Below are 17,025 nucleotides of genomic sequence, written 5' to 3' on the forward strand. Positions count from 1 at the left end.
TTAAGTCCTGGCTCGGGAAGTGCTTCGCTATGAAGGACCTCGGAGAGGCTTCTTACATATTGGGAATAAGGATAGTAAGAGAAAGAAGTAAGAGACTAATTGGACTTAGTCAGAATACTTACTTGGAGAAGGTACTAAAACGTTTTAGTATGGAAAACTCAAAGAAGGGAGAACTACCGATACAAGGAAATGCCAAGTTGAGTAAGACTCAAAGTCCGAGTACCGAAGCCGAGATAGCAGAAATGAGCCGAGTACCATACGCTTCCGCAGTTGGCTCAATCATGTACGCTATGACTTGTACTCGCCCTGATGTAGCCTTCGCTTTGAGCATGGTTAGCAGATATCAAGGGAACCCTGGCAAAGCACATTGGATTGCGGTGAAGAACATCCTTAAGTACCTTCGGAGAACGAAAGAATGGTTCTTAGTCCTTGGAGGGAGTGATGACTTGAAGGTGCGAGGGTATAGTGACGCTAGCTTTCAAACCGACAGGGACAACTACCGTTCGCAGTCGGGCTAGGTCTTTACCCTAAATGGAGGAGCAGTGACATGGAAAAGTTCCAAGCAGGAAACCGTAGCTGATTCAACGTGCGAATCAGAGTACATCGCAGCGAGCGAAGCGTCGAAGGAGGCAATATGGCTGAAGAACTTCATCGGTGATCTTGGAGTTGTACCGGCCATAAAGGAGCCCATGGAGATTTTCTGTGATAACGAAGGTGCGGTTGCCTTGACCAAGGAACCAAGGGATCATGGTAGATCTCGACATATCGACAGAAAATATCACTTCATTAGACATCGTGTAGAAGAAGGACAACTCGTAGTGAAGAGGATATCATCAGAAGATAACCCAGCAGATCCGCTTACGAAGGGACTGAGTAGGGTTAAGCACTTACAGCATGCTAGGAGTATTGGGCTGAAGGATGATATTAGCATAGATTAGATTGTATTAGAAACGTATAATAGATAAATGTAATTAACATTTGATGATTAAATAAAGAAGTTTTATTTATGAGTAAAGTTACTATCACATGTTAGTTGTTTAACTATTGTTTCACTTTGCATGTTTTGACTTCCAAAATAATTGAGTTTATTAGGAATAATCGAATTATTCAAATGGTCCACAATCGTTCATATGTTGGGAGTAGATATGAATGAAGATTGTCGTGAATTGGTGTGTAGAGTGTCTAAATGGTGTTAGACATAGCAAGAGTTGCTGCAACGTTCATGAGTGCTTACGAACTGGTTTTGAGCATTGGAATAAACCCGCGCTTGCTGGAATCACTTTATGGAATACGATATAAAAGGTGATCGCAAGACGATAATATCATATGGTCTTAAAACCTAGATATATGGTTTATTATTTGCTGATTGATTGTGCATTGATAATGCGAAAACGCATCAGTAACTTGATGTTATAAAACGCATTGTTGTGTATAGTTGGTTAATGAATAAGTAAATGCATATAAGTCGAAGTTTATCTGTAAATTTTATCCTAAGAGGGTAGAAGAGATATCTTGGCCACTCGATGATTTGATTTGACTTATGTGCCGGGCCCGGTCAGAACTGAATTGATGTGTTCGATTAAGTTCTATGTCAAATAAATCGAAGATCGAGAAATCTAAATGCTAGACTAACCATTCCATAGGATTGTCAGCATGATATCTAACAGAGGACTGTACGATCCCTTATCTAAAGGACAAGATTGATTAGATCAGAGTTGACAGCGTCTTTGAGAGCTACGATTGCAAACCGTATTATACTTGTATAGTTACTAGACTTATCCAAGTGGGAGACTGTTGGAATAGTGTCTAAGGCTATAACTATATTCGGTGGTGCATGGTCCTTTTGGGTTGCCTTCACCATAGCAACTTGAAGGATGATTTGTTAAGAGAGAGTAAATATTATAAGGAATAATATTTAGCTATTTGATTAATATAAGTCATAGATTAATTGGTATTAATTTGGTGACTTAAAGAGATTAATTAAATAAGAGGGTATAAACTGTCAATTGTTTGATAGTTAGACTTTAGACTATAAATCCATTAGGATGGACTTTGGACGGTTTCTAAGAGCTTTAGGATAGCTCAAAATAGTCCATAAGGATATCTATGGAATGGATTTGGATAGCCTTAAGTGAAGATTATCCAATTAGGGTTTAGGGTGAAACCCTTAAGGAGTCTAAAGGTATAAATAGGCCCTTGGGGGTGTGGAATTCGTGGACAAGCTTTCAGAACCTAAAGAAAGGAACCTCTGGCCGAATTCCATCCCCTCTCCTCTCTCCTAAATCATCTTGCTTGCTATTGGTGTTTGTAAACCATCAGAGGAGTGACAATTGTGACTCTAGAAGCTCCAAGACAAGAAGATCAACAAGGAACTCAAAGGTATGATTCTAGATCTGTATTAATGTTGTTGTTTAACCTAATTAGCCATTAGAAGTCTTGGATTCAAAAGCATGTTTTATAGAAAGCCTAGATCCAAGCAATAGGGTTTTGCATGCGCACATAGGAAAGTTCTTATGGCTAAAACCCAACAGTAAGGTCCGGAACGTGGTCGTACGTCTCTAGTTTTCCGACCTATCTTCTTTCTGAGATTGACCAACCAGCTAGGTTGGTTTGGCTATTCTTTTGTATTGAAAAGGAGCCAACTGTCTGCACGAGTCATCTTGTTCTAGGCTCCGCAAGAGGACAAGACATTCTCGTTTCAATAAATAGATGTCACCCGTACTTGTGATTGTTCCAAAGGATCCAATATGATCACTTCACTTAGGTCTACGTTTCCACGATATTTTCCTATGGAAGCGGGCGGGGTGTTAGAAGTTCGGTCCACTTTGACCTTTGTAATGCATATTCAGTCGTACTGGCATGACCCCACTGATTTTTTTCGATCAGAGCATCCATCAGCGCATCCTGGTTCTACTTGACTAAGCCCGTGCTCGTCCAAGGAGGGAGTTTCCTTTACCTGACCCTCTTTTTGATAACAAGGCAGTAAGCCTCGACCCGACATTCATTAGTTTCGAATGAAGAGTGCCTACCGCATATACTCTTATAAAAAGTGAGACTTTACTAAACAAGAAAATCCCCTTCTATCTTATTAGTAAAGCGCTAACACGCACCCTGCAATCAAACTCCAGTTTAGCCTTGATCGATACGACAACCTTACTGATAGAAAGGGTAAAAATGCGCTCAAGAAACGTATCTTACTAATATAATAAGAACTAGGGGCCTATCTAATCCCTTTGGTTGTAAAGTTATAGCTCAAAAGCCGGCCTTACCTTCTATGTTTTTAGTAAAGGGCCTTTTCAGGCACGCGCTAGGCGTTCACGTTTTTTGGCTTCCCTAAAATAGCATATTGAAAAGTTGGTAAAGATCTGCCCCTTGTTTCAGTTAGAATGAGTCCCCGGGACCCCGGGACATTGGCTTCCACCATCAGTGAACTATTAAGGATCGCATCCCGCGCATATTCTACATTATAGCCTGCAACTAATTCAGCTTCTGCTTCTAGGAGATCAAACGGAGCTCGATTAGTTTCTATTATACAAGAGATAAAGAACATAACCAATACAGGGAACAAGGGAATACCAGACCATATTTGCTTTTGCACCATGACAATCTCACTCGAATTATGGGGACCTATACATATTAGTACAGTATACATGGGTCCCCGGCCAGAACCACAAGTGCAAGTTTTCCTCTAAGTGGCTCATCCATGTTTTTCTATTCCTCTTTCCTGCCTATTATAATAATATAGTCCCGTTCGGTCCACCTTTATTCATCTATACTAGCTGCCACGCACGAGCCCTTAGAAAGGATTTCAGCGCCCCTCTTTAGATTAGAAGCAGAACGCACGATCACCTACAACCCTTTGCTCTGTCGGGGACTTCGAAAAAATGAAAACGGATGGCATCAACGTATGCTCCACTTTTGTTTCACTGGTTTATATCCTGAAGTACTCATATGGCCAATTTGTCACCCAACCTACTTAAACAACCTAAAGGCTTGGCCCTGTCCCGTTCGGTGAATGACCCCTTGTGGCACGGATTAGTTAGTTATTCTCGTAGTTCAGATAAGATTCGCACTTCCACTTCTATGAAAACATGGTTATTTCCCCCTCTCTCCTCCCCCTTTGATCTCGTCCATTCATTGGGTGATCCCTTGCTCTCACGTTCGATTGTTTGCTCGTCGTTTAGGCAGGTCGAGTTCAAGATTGATCTGGTTCCTGGTGCGACTCTAATAGGCAAAACATCGTATCACTTGGCTCCTCATGAGATGCAAGAGTTGTTTATGTAACTGCAAGAGCTGTGAGACAAGGAGTTCATTTGACCGAGCAGCTCTCCTTGTGGAGCACCGATCTTGTTCGTAAAGAAGAAGGATGGGTCTTATCATATGTGAATTGACTACCAGGAGCTGAATAACGTAAAGTTGAAGAACCGTTATCCACTCCCTAGGAATGATGATCTTTTCGACCAGCTTCAGGGTGCATCTTGGTTCTCCAAGATTTATTTGTGACCAGGTTATCATCAGATGTGGGTTAGGGGTGAGGATGTGCAGAAGACAGTCTTCCAAACTCATTACGGCCATTACGAGTTCATGGTGATGCCTTTTGGGCTTACCAATGCTCCAGCCGCGTTCATGGATCTCATGAACCGCCTGTGCACACCGATTTTAGATCGGTCTGTGATTGTATTCATTGATGATATCTTGGTTTTTTCCAAGACTCAGGAGCAGCACGAGGAGCACTTGTGGGAAGTGCTAGAGACTTTGAGGACAGAGAAATTTTTCACAAACTTCTCCAATTGTGAGTTCTAATTGCTCGAGGTGTTGTTTCTGGGGCACCTTGTCAACCAAGATGGTATTCTGGTCAATCCAGCCATGGTCGAGACCATAATGCAGTGGGGGGTTCTAAGGTCTCCATTCGAGTTTTGGAGTTTCCTTGGTATTGCTTCTGACTATTAGAGATTCATCCAGGATTTCTCCAAAAGAGTTGTTCCTTTGACCCGAATGACGAAGAAGACGGTTACTTTTCATTGGGGGCCTAAGCAGTAGGGACCATTTGAGACTTCGAGATGACGTTTGTGTGAGTCACTGATTCTGAACCTGCAGGAGGGTGTTGAGGTTTTTTTAGTTTATTGTGATGCGTCGATCATAGGTTTGGGAGCGGTATTGATGCAGAGGGTTCGCGTGATCGCCTACGCTTCAAGGCAGCTGAAGCCTCATGAGGTTAACTATTTAACGCATGATTTGGAGTTAGGACCCTTGGTTTTTGCCCTCAAGATTTGGTGACATTAACTCTATGGGTTTTGTTGTATTATTTACATGTTACACAAGAAGCTGAGGTATTTGATGGATCAGCCGAATTTGAATATGAGGTAGCGCTAGCGGTTGGACGTGGTGAAGGGTTATGACCTCGGGAAATCCTTTATCACCTGGGGAAGGCCAATATGGTGGCCAGTGCTTTCAGCCGTAAGGCGGCCGCAGTTTCGATCCAAGACATATGTTTGAGGATGACCATGATTACACCACTTCTGGAGTGGATTCCTGAGGCTTAGGTGGATGCTATAAAAGAAGAGCACCAGAAGAGTGAGCGCATTGTTGGTCTGTTGGCTTTTTTTGATTATGATAGCCGTAGATTATTGATTCTGCACCAGCGAGTTTGGGGTTCCGTATTATGGAGGTGAGCGACAGGTTTTGATGGAGGAGGCATACAAATCTCTATTCTCCATGCATCCTGGGGCGAAAACGATATGTGTGGATCTTCATTCTGATTACTGGTGACCTTACATGAAGCGAGGTGTGGCTTGTTTCGTGGAGCAATGCTTGACTTGCAGGAAGGTCAAGGCCAAACATTAGCGACCTCACGACAAGATGCAGCCATTGGAGATGCCTATGTGGAAATGGAAGGACATTACCATGGATTTTATCATGAAGCTACCCATGACTGCATGCGAAGTGGATTTGATTTAGGTCATTGTGGACTGTTTGACCAAGAGCAGGTGTTGCATCCTTATTCAGGAGAGTATTTCCATAGAAAAGTTGGCTGAGATTTACATCCGGGAGGTCGTGGGACGTCATGGGGTGCCGATATCGGTGGTTCCTGACAGAGATGTCCGATTTACTCTAGGTTGGGAAGAAGTTTTATGACGAGTTTGGCACTCGTCTCTACTTTATCACAACATTCCATCCGCAGATCGATGGTCAGAGTGAGCAGACTATACAGACCCTTGAGGATATGCTGCGAGTGTGTGTGTTGGACTATGGAGGTAGTTGGGATAAGTATCATCCGTTAGCAGAAATTTTCATATAACAATAATTATCACTCCATCATTGATCGTCCTCCTTTTAAGATGCTCTATAGGAGGAAATGCAGGACCCCGATTTGTTAGGGTGAGGTCGGTCAGCAGGTTATGGGGAGTATTGAAGGGGTATACAATACCACTGAGTAGATTCAGAAAATTCGGAGTAGGCTCCAAACAACTTAGAGTCGGTAAAAGAGTTATGCGGATAGGCGGCGGTCAGACTTGAAGTTCCATGTGGGAGAAATGGTTCCCTCGAAGGTGTCATGTTGGAAAGGTGTCATCCAGTTAAGTAAATGGGGCAAGCCCAACCCAAGGCATATTCGTCCTTTTAGGGTTTTGGCTCGGGTGGTGTGACATCCCAAAATTCATGGTCATTTAAAAAGTTTTATTTATGCTTATTTAAAAAACCAGAGTGTCCATTTTAAAGAATAATATTGCGGAATTCGTTCCCAGAAAACATGATAAAGATACTATTTAAACATTTTCGAAGAAATGTATTTTGTTTATATTAAAACATTGGGATGTCATCATGAATAAAGAAACATAAGCATAAACAGACCTTACATTCATATACACTAGTGATTTACATCTCCTTTAATCTCTTAGTATTATGTAGCTTCGTATCGATACTTGTTATACAAATAAACTGAGTGGGTCAGGTTGGGAAACCTGGTGAGTACATAGGGTTTTCAACCCACAATAATATAATTATTATGTTTAATCATCAAACAATTAGCCTAATTACCCATCCCCATTATTTTGTTTATTCTTAAGGATCTACCTTAAGAATCATCTATACTTTATTCATTCATTCCTAAGGATTATCATAAGGAATAGATACGAAGTCCATTGCTGCCAGGGTTTATATAATAGATACTAAGTCAATATCTGCCCATGTTATCTGTTAGGCACTAAGTCCATAGCTTCCATTTTCCATTTTGTGATGCACTAAGTCCATAGTTGCCAATGTTCATTTGTAAGGCACTAAGTCCATAGCTGCCAATATCCATCTATAGGGCACTAAATCCATAGCTGCCAATATTCATTTGTAAGGAACCAAGTCCATAGCTGCTTGTATCCATCTATATCATCTTTCATCTATCATTATTCATCTCATTTTTCATCTCTCATCTCAGCTCATCTTTAATCTACCCATCATAATTGCAGGTATAAAATACGTATACACTTTAAATCGAATAAAACACGTATATTTTGTTCATCCATCATATATATCAAAAGTACATATAATATGCACACATAACACATTATTTATATTAAATATTTCACATCTGTGTGTATGATGAAAGTAACTATGCACCCACTTGCTAAAATGATGATTTGGAACTCGAGCAACGCTTCACTTCTAATAGTTCTATTTTCCTTCGATGAAGCCTAGTATCATTACCACTAGATTTTAGTCTAATATTTATCGCGACTATTTATGAGCGATATTGTTTTATCTGTGTTAAACACTACATTTCAACCACTATGTACAGACAGTGGCCAAACAAAAAATACCGGAGGGCAGGACCATTTTGGCATTATATCACTTCTGAAATCCAACAACCCAGGCGGCCCTTCAAACCGGATTACTCGTATCGCGATTAGTTAAAAGATATAATAATAACACTTTGTAAATTATATATATATATATATATATATATATATATATATATATATATATATATATATATATATATATATATATATATATATACGTGTGTGTGTATATAAACCGGGCCCTGTGGGGGCAGAACTTCCAACCTGAAAGCTCTTCTTCTCGGAGGTGCTAGAGAAAATCTTAGAAGGTTTGGGAGTAATTGGGAGAATTAAAGTGGAGATGTGTGAAGAAAATGGGAGATTTGCGCCTCTATTTATAGGTTGCGTTCTGTGCGAACGCACGACATTCAAGAGCCGAACGCAGGGCGTTCGTGAACACGGAGAATTCCCTAGTTGAGCGTTGGGCGTTCGTTGCTAGGTGTCACCATGATTAGTTTTAGGAATTAAGTCGATGCGAAACTCGACTTGACGTTCGGGAGGAATTCCCTGAAGCTCTTCGGAAAAAATATTAGAATAGTTGCAGTCTTCGGGGATGCTCTTGAGGTCTTTAACTATTTGTTTCTCGTTGTTTGCATGAGCTAGGAATGCGCGACACTCCTTTCACAGATGCCTTTGAGTTTTGATGCTACATATGATACAAAGATTGGAACTGAGTTCACCGTCGTGGCTCATGAGATTCTGGCTAGAATGAAGATTGAGACGGATGGTTGTAACAAAGGATATCTGCATGATAGGGACTCAACCAATTCATGCCAATAAGTACATCAAAGCTCTTGAAGGTAACTGGTATTAAGTCAGGGGGAAATGAATGATTGTTCAGGGTAAGGGTACAGTTTATGAATATGTCATTAGTGTTTCCCTTTCTCACTGTTAGTCATCTCGTCGGTAGATGTTTCGGTTACTAGACGAGGACTATGTTTAAGAAGAGGTTTGAATGAATGGCTACTAGGAACTTCTTTAACACTAGATTTGAAAAGGATATGAGCATAAGAATTTTCAAGAAAAACATACCGGTGACGACGGAGGGATTGGCGACTGCCTCCTCCTGTTTTATAGCTAGAACTATCCCGGCGTTGCTAGTTGTTGTTGCTTTGGGGCAATTCCTCTTGAAATGCCCGACTTCTCCACGGCCGTAGCAGACCTTTTCGACACTAGATCCGGAAAGCTTGATTGGTTGGTGTTCTGCAGCTTCGTGCAAGGTGACCCTCTTGGCCACAGTTTTTACAAAACTTCTCGCGACAGGGACCGGAGATGCGGTGGTGGTATTTGCACATGTTACACCAAGGGAGGTTACCAGCATACCCAGTGGTAGGTGCTCGAACTGAAGACGGAGTAACAGGAGTAGTGGCAGCTTGAATTGCCACAGATTCATGCCTCTTGGAGGGTCCTTGTGAACTCTGACCCTTTCGCTTTTTCCAGATAACCTTCTTACTCTTATCACACTCATTCTGGTGCTCCTGATTATCTTCATGATTTTGGGGGTAGGTGTTACTTCCTGGTCCACTGAACCTGCTAGGGTACAATAGCGTCATTGTAGCCGTCACTGCAGTAGTAACAGCTGTCTGAAATAAGACAGGGTCGAACGGAGGAGGATATGGTGGCGGAGAGTTGTTGTTCCTAGAGCTAGGTCCTTTCTTTTGAGGCATGATGATCTAAAATGATTAGGAAAAAGAGGATGGTAAGTCTTCTGAATTGAATCACGAGATATGAAACAAGAGATATCTCATTATGACAAATATAGTGTTCTATAAGCGATAAAACAGGAAAGAGTTATTAAATCAGATAAATTATCGTTAAGGAAGGCAGGAGTAGCAACACTCGGAATAATTTATAAAACGTACTCGGTTCTGACTAAGATACTCCCATAGTATCTTATGTTTCGCTGAATCGATGAATCATTGTGCGGATCTTTGGTAAGTTTTAGGCATGCTGTACACCACAGTCACTCCCAAGCACATGTTGGTCGTGTCTCGAATGAATATAGTTGATCAGGCTGTATTGACCCTAGGTGTGTATATAAACCGGGCCCTGTGGGGGCAGCACTTCCAACCTGAAAGCTCTTCTTCTCGGAGGTGCTAGAGAAAATCTTAGAAGGTTTGGGAGTAATTGGGAGAATTAAAGTGGAGATGTGTGAAGAAAATGGGAGATTTCCGCCTCTATTTATAGGTTGCGTTCTGTGCGAACGCACGACATTCAAGAGCCGAACGCAGGGCGTTCATGAACACGGGGAATTCCCTAGCTGAGCGTTGGGTGTTCGTTGCTAGGTGTCACCATGATTCGTTCCAGGAATTAAGTCGATGCGAAACTCGACTTGACGTTCGGGAGGAATTCCCTGAAGCTCTTCCGAAAAAATATTAGAATAGTTGCAGTCTTCGGGGATGCTCTTGAGGTCTTTAACTATTTGTTTCTCGTTGTTTGCATGAGCTAGGAATGCGCGACACTCCTTTCACAGAAGCCTTTGAGTTTTGATGCTACATATGATACAAAGATTGGAACTGAGTTCACCGTCGTGGCTCATGAGATTCTGGCTAGAATGAAGATTGAGATGGATGGTTGTAACAAAGGATATCTGCATGATTGGGACTCAACCAATTCATGCCAATAAGTACATCAAAGCTCTTGAAGGTAACTGGTATTAAGTCAGTGGGAAATGAATGATTGTTCAGGGTAAGGGTACAGTTTATGAATATGTCGTTAGTGTTTCCCTTTCTCACTGTTAGTCATCTCGTTGGTAGATGTTTCGGTTACTAGACGAGGACTATGTTTAAGAAGAGGTTTGAATGAATGGCTACTAGGAACTTCTTTAACACTAGATTTGAAAAGGATATGAGCATAAGAATTGTCAAGAAAAACATACCTGTGACGACTGCCTCCTCCTGTTTTATAGCTAGAACTATCCCGGCGTTGCTAGTTGTTGTTGCTTTGGGGCAATTCCTCTTGAAATGCCCGACTTCTCCACGGCCGTAGCAGACCATTTCGACACTAGATCCGGAAAGCTTGATTGGTTGGTGTTCTGCAGCTTCGTGCAAGGTGACCCTCTTGGCCACAGTTTTTACAAAACTTCTCGCGACAGGGACCGGAGATGCGGTGGTGCTATTTGCACATGTTACACCAAGGGAGGTTACCAGCATACCCAGTGGTAGGTGCTCGAACTGAAGACGGAGTAACAGGAGTAGTGGCAGCTTGAACTGCCACAGATTCATGCCTCTTGGAGGGTCCTTGTGAACTCTGACCCTTTCGCTTTTTCCAGATAACCTTCTTACTCTTATCACACTCATTCTGGTGCTCTTGATTATCTTCATGATTTTGGGGGTAGGTGTTACTTCCTGGTCCACTGAACTTGCTAGGGTACAATAGCGTCATTGTAGCCATCACTGCAGTAGTAACAGCTGTCTGAAATAAGACAGGGTCGAACGGAGGAGAATATGGTGGTGGAGAGTTGTTGTTCCTAGAGCTAGGTCCTTTCTTTTGAGGCATGATGATCTAAAATGATTAGGAAAAAGAGGATGGTAAGTCTTCTGAATTGAATCACGAGATATGAAACAAGAGATATCTCATTATGACAAATATAGTGTTCTATAAGCGATAAAACAGGAAAGAGTTATTAAATCAGATAAATTATCGTTAAGGAAGGCAGGAGTAGCAACACTCGGAATAATTTATAAAACGTACTCGATTCTGACTAAGATACTCCCATAGTATCTTATGTTTCGCTGAATCGATGAATCATTGTGCGGATCTTTGGTAAGTTTTAGGCATGTTGTACACCACAGTCACTCCCAAGCACATGTTGGTCGTGTCTCGAATGAATATAGTTGATCAGGTTGTATTGACCCTAGGTGTGTATATAAATCGGGCCCTATGGGGGCAGAACTTCCAACCTGAAAGCTCTTCTTCTCGGAGGTGCTAGAGAAAATCTTAGAAGGTTTGGGAGTAATTGGGAGAATTAAAATGGAGATGTGTGAAGAAAATGGGAGATTTGCGCCTCTATTTATAGGTTGCGTTCTGTGCGAATGCACGACATTCAAGAGCTGAACGCAGGGCGTTCGTGAACACGGGGAATTACCTAGCTGAGCGATGGGCGTTCGTTGCTAGGTGTCACCATGATTAGTTCCAGGAATTAAGTCGATGCGAAACTCGACTTGACGTTCGGGAGGAATTCCCTGAAGCTCTTCGGAAAAAATATTAGAATAGTTGCAGTCTTCGGGGATGCTCTTGAGGTCTTTAACTATTTGTTTCTCGTTGTTTGCATGAGCTAGGAATGCGCGACACTCCTTTCACAGGTGCCTTTGAGTTTTGATGCTACATATGATACAAAGATTGGAATTGAGTTCACCGTCGTGGCTCATGAGATTCTGGCTAGAATGAAGATTGAGACGGATGGTTGTAACAAAGGATATCTGCATGATTGGGACTCAACCAATTCATGCCAATAAGTACATCAAAGCTCTTGAAGGTAACTGGTATTAAGTCAGTGGGAAATGAATGATTGTTCAGGGTAAGGGTACAGTTTATGAATATATCGTTAGTGTTTCCCTTTCTCACTGTTAGTCATCTTGTCAGTAGATGTTTCGGTTACTAGACGAGGACTATGTTTAAGAAGAGGTTTGAATGAATGGCTACTAGGAACTTATTTAACACTAGATTTGAAAAGGATATGAGCATAAGAATTGTCAAGAAAAACATACCAGTGACGACGGAGGGATTGGCGACTGCCTCCTCCTGTTTTATAGCTAGAACTATCCCGGCTTTGCTAGTTGTTGTTGCTTTGGGGCAATTCCTCTTAAAATGCCTGACTTCTCCATGGCCGTAGCAGACCTTTTCGACACTAGATCCGGAAAGCTTGATTGGTTGGTGTTCTGCAGCTTCGTGCAAGGTGACCCTCTTGGCCACAGTTTTTACAAAACTTCTCGCGACAGGGACCGGAGATGCGGTGGTGGTATTTGCACATGTTACACCAAGGGAGGTTACCAGCATACCCAGTGGTAGGTGCTCGAACTGAAGACGGAGTAACAGGAGTAGTGGCAGCTTGAACTGCCACAGATTCATGCCTCCTGGAGGGTCCTTGTGAACTCTGACCCTTTCGCTTTTTCCAGATAACCTTCTTACTCTTATCACACTCATTCTGGTGCTCCTGATTATCTTCATGATTTTAGGGGTAGGTGTTACTTCCTGGTCCACTGAACCTGCTAGGGTACAATAGCGTCATTGTAGCCGTCACTGCAGTAGTAACAGTTGTCTGATATAAGACAGGGTCGAACGGAGGAGGATATGGTGGCGGAGAGTTGTTGTTCCTAGAGCTAGGTCCTTTCTTTTGAGGCATGATGATCTAAAATGATTAGGAAAAAGAGGATGGTAAGTCTTCTGAATTGAATCACGAGATATGAAACAAGAGATATCTCATTATGACAAATATAGTGTTCTATAAGCGATAAAACAGGAAAGAGTTATTAAAACAGATAAATTATCGTTAAGGAAGGCAGGAGTAGCAACACTCGGAATAATTTCTAAAATGTACTCGGTTCTAACTAAGATACTCCCATAGTATCTTATGTTTCGCTGAATCGATGAATCATTGTGCGGATCTTTGGTAAGTTTTAGGCATGATGTACACCATAGTCACTCCCAAGCACATGTTGGTCGTGTCTCGAATGAATATAGTTGATCAGGCTGTATTGACCCTAGACACGACTACATAACTGCCCAAGTTTAACCGCATCATACAACACCCAATTACTTATGTTTTGTTCTACTTGTAGCTACGGATTCCTGCTGTTAGGTATACTTGTATACTTTTGAAAATACTTATATTTTAAAGTATACTTTTAGTTCAGAGCACTTTGGCCCCTTAATGTTTAAAGTCTTATACCATGTAAGATTTGGTATACTAGTTCACTATAAACAAGGGCTCTGATACCAATCTGTCACACCCCGAAACCGATGGCGGAAACGTTCCGGGGCGGAGGACGTCATGTAAAGTATCACAACCAATGTACATAGTAAGCATAGTAAACACGAAACATTACATTACATGGAATCATTACATTTGTTTGAAAGTAAAGTAATACAAGTTTTGTAGTTACATAAGTTTAATAAAAAAATAAGACAAGACTTCCATATGCTCCGTCTTCTGCAAAAGAACGCGGGATACCTGTCTAAGGAGAACCTGAGAATACAAGCAGTTTAAAAATCAGCATAAAGCTGGTGAGTTCATAAGCTGTTTGTTTATGTAAAAAGATCATGTTTCCTTTGGTTTTCTGAAAAGTTGTTATCCAAGAAAATCCCATATTTTCTTATAAAGACAATTTAGTTAAAGTTCTAAATTTCCGTTCGATACAACAGTAGATAGTTTGATACGTAAGACTATATATTGAAAATCCACTAGGAATACCATCCAGTACAACAGTAGGTAGATTTAACATATATAAAAATATAGATTTAAAGACCACTGGGAATACCATCCAGTAAAACTGTAGATTAATAGAAAATATAGATTTAAAATCACTGGGAATACCATCCAGTAAAACTATAGATTAGAGAAGATATAGATTCAAAACCACTGGGAATACCATCCAATGAAATTATAGATTAGAGAAGATATAGATTCAAAACAATTGGGAATACCATGTAGTAAAACTATTGATTAGAGAAGATATAGATTCAAAACCACTGGGAATACCATCCAGTAAAACTATAGATTAGAGAAGATATATATTCAAAACCACTGGGAATACCATCCAGTAAAACTATAGATTAGAGAAGATATAGATTCCGTGAATAAGCTTATATTTTTATGTTAATACATATTGTGAGTCGGATAACCATGCTGATACGACAACGAGACCTCCTTGACGTTCTTCAGGCATCGGAAAATATCCAGAATTTGTCAACCCAGACGTGCCCGCCTAACTGTAGCAAGCAGTTTAGGTGTGGGATTGTGAGTCCCGAATAGATCTATTCACAAATTCCATGCCTTCCCTCCAGGAGACTCTGGTTACACTTCCGGGGAGGATTTACTGATGACCCGAAGGGTTTAATGAAGATAATCTCACTAGCTAGTATTAAATTATTCACGGTGTATCGTTCGTTATCAAACATAATAATCGTTTTAAAACATAATACTGTAAACACAGTTTAATACAAATAAATTATCTGGCAAGATACTTTAAATTAAACAGAGATAAACTGAATCAGACATAGTTTATCTATTAACTTTGGGTAAAATCTGTGTCCGTAAAACAAGAACTAAAGATCCCAAATTATTCCCATAATAATTTAATTTGTTTGATTGTTTCCTTTACTGTAATTGAAATCTACCTAGTTATATTCAGTAAAACATCCCTTATGCTCCGCATGATACAAAAGGGGTAATGATATCTAAAAGTTTGCCAGATATTTATAGAATTGCATTAGTTTTAGGTTTCGAAAACATTTATAGTTTCCTTGTATCCCCCCCCCCCCCCCCCCGAAAACATTGAAAAACACGGAAAAAGGCGTAGGGGTATGAACTTACCAACCGAGAAATGTGCCGGTTTGATGCTAATTGTTCGTTTGGGGATTGAAAACACGCGAGGTTCTTATGTAATATGAATAGATATATAATTGTATCTAATTAGACTTTGAACCACTAATTAGATAAGAGTAAACACTTCTAGATGCGAAAACACTTCAATTCAAGTGTTTGGAGTGACCCGGGTAGCATCTACGGACGTATATGGCATAGATATGGAGTTTGCTCTTCAAGAGTAAACTCCTTTAGGAGTTTACGGTCCAAATGACCATCTCCCCATGAGTTTACGGCCGTAAACTCATGGTGGGGGTGTTCTTGGTTGCTAAATGGCCTTATAACACTTTAGGGGTGATGCTAGACTTGGTTTTTGGCATTGGAAGGGAATTTGGGCATCCTAAGGACCATTCGAGGAGTTTATGGCAGTAAACTATGAGTTTAAAGCCGTAAACTCTTATGTACCAATTCTTAATGTGTTTTGATGGTCCTAGGTTAATTACAATGCACAATGGAAAGTTCTAGGGTTGATTCCATGGCTTAGGAAGTGATTGGGACTTGAATTGACCTTGGAAAAGGAGTTTACGGTCTATGAAGATGTTCTTGGTGAGTTTACTACCTTAAACACATGAGTTTACAGCAGTAAACTCATGTTTGTCCATGATTCATGTGATTTGGTGGTTGAAAGTTAAGCATGCTAAGTTCTAGACGCATTTCTAAGCCATACAAGGTGTTAAGGGCTCTTAAACACCCTTTGGAGGTGTTTATGGTCTAAAAAGATGTATTTATGGTCCAAGAATGTTCTTGGGCCGTAAACTCAAGTTTGACCCATTTGATTATGTTTTGGTGCATCTCTTGAAGGATTATAAAGTTCCATACTCGCATGGAAGCTTTTTGGAGGTGTTTAGGGGCAAACTAACACTTTAAATGATGTTTATGGTCCATGAATGAGGGTTTATGGTCCAAGCATGTTATTGGGCCGTAAACTCAAATTTACCCCCTAAATGGTAAGATTTTGGTGCTCTAAGTCCATTCCTGCAAGTCCTAAGGTCTTAACTAAGCATTAGAAGTGACTTGGAGGGCTTTTGGGGCTTCAAAACCCTCTTTAGAGGTGTTCACGGTTTGGGGAGGTTCCTAGACCGTAAACACAAGTCTTTGGTCTCATTTCATGATTTAAACATGAATTTTAAGGCTAAAGATGCTAATCTATGAGTTAGGATAGTTACCGTAATGATTTGAGGCTGGAATTGGATGATTTTGGATCAAAGTCGAGTTTTAGAGAGAGAGAGAGTAGTGAGAGAAAGTGTTTTAAGAGAGAGAAAAAGCTTCAAAATGATGTCACTCAATCTCTTATATAGTGTTTGATTTTATAGCCCGGTGGAATTCTAACCGATACTGATGTTGAACGGTGCTTTTGGTCGTACCCGATTTAATTGTTTATAACCCGATGGAATAAAACTAAAATTTATCCAATTAAATATCGAAAGTGTTTTTGCGTTTTTCTAATGTGTCTGGACACTTACGAGGTCATAATAAAAATCTTAAATTAAATGACCAAATCCAAAATGTTAACGGAAAAATCGAAATACAAACGGGTTTCACCGATGGAATGGGTTACAGCGACGGAACAATTTACGGGTTTTCACATATTATCGGTTGGTAAATAACATG

This window comes from Lactuca saligna, chromosome 1, assembly GCF_052625555.1.
Source record: "Lactuca saligna cultivar CGN05327 chromosome 1, ASM5262555v1, whole genome shotgun sequence".
NCBI classification, from domain to species: Eukaryota; Viridiplantae; Streptophyta; class Magnoliopsida; order Asterales; family Asteraceae; genus Lactuca; species Lactuca saligna.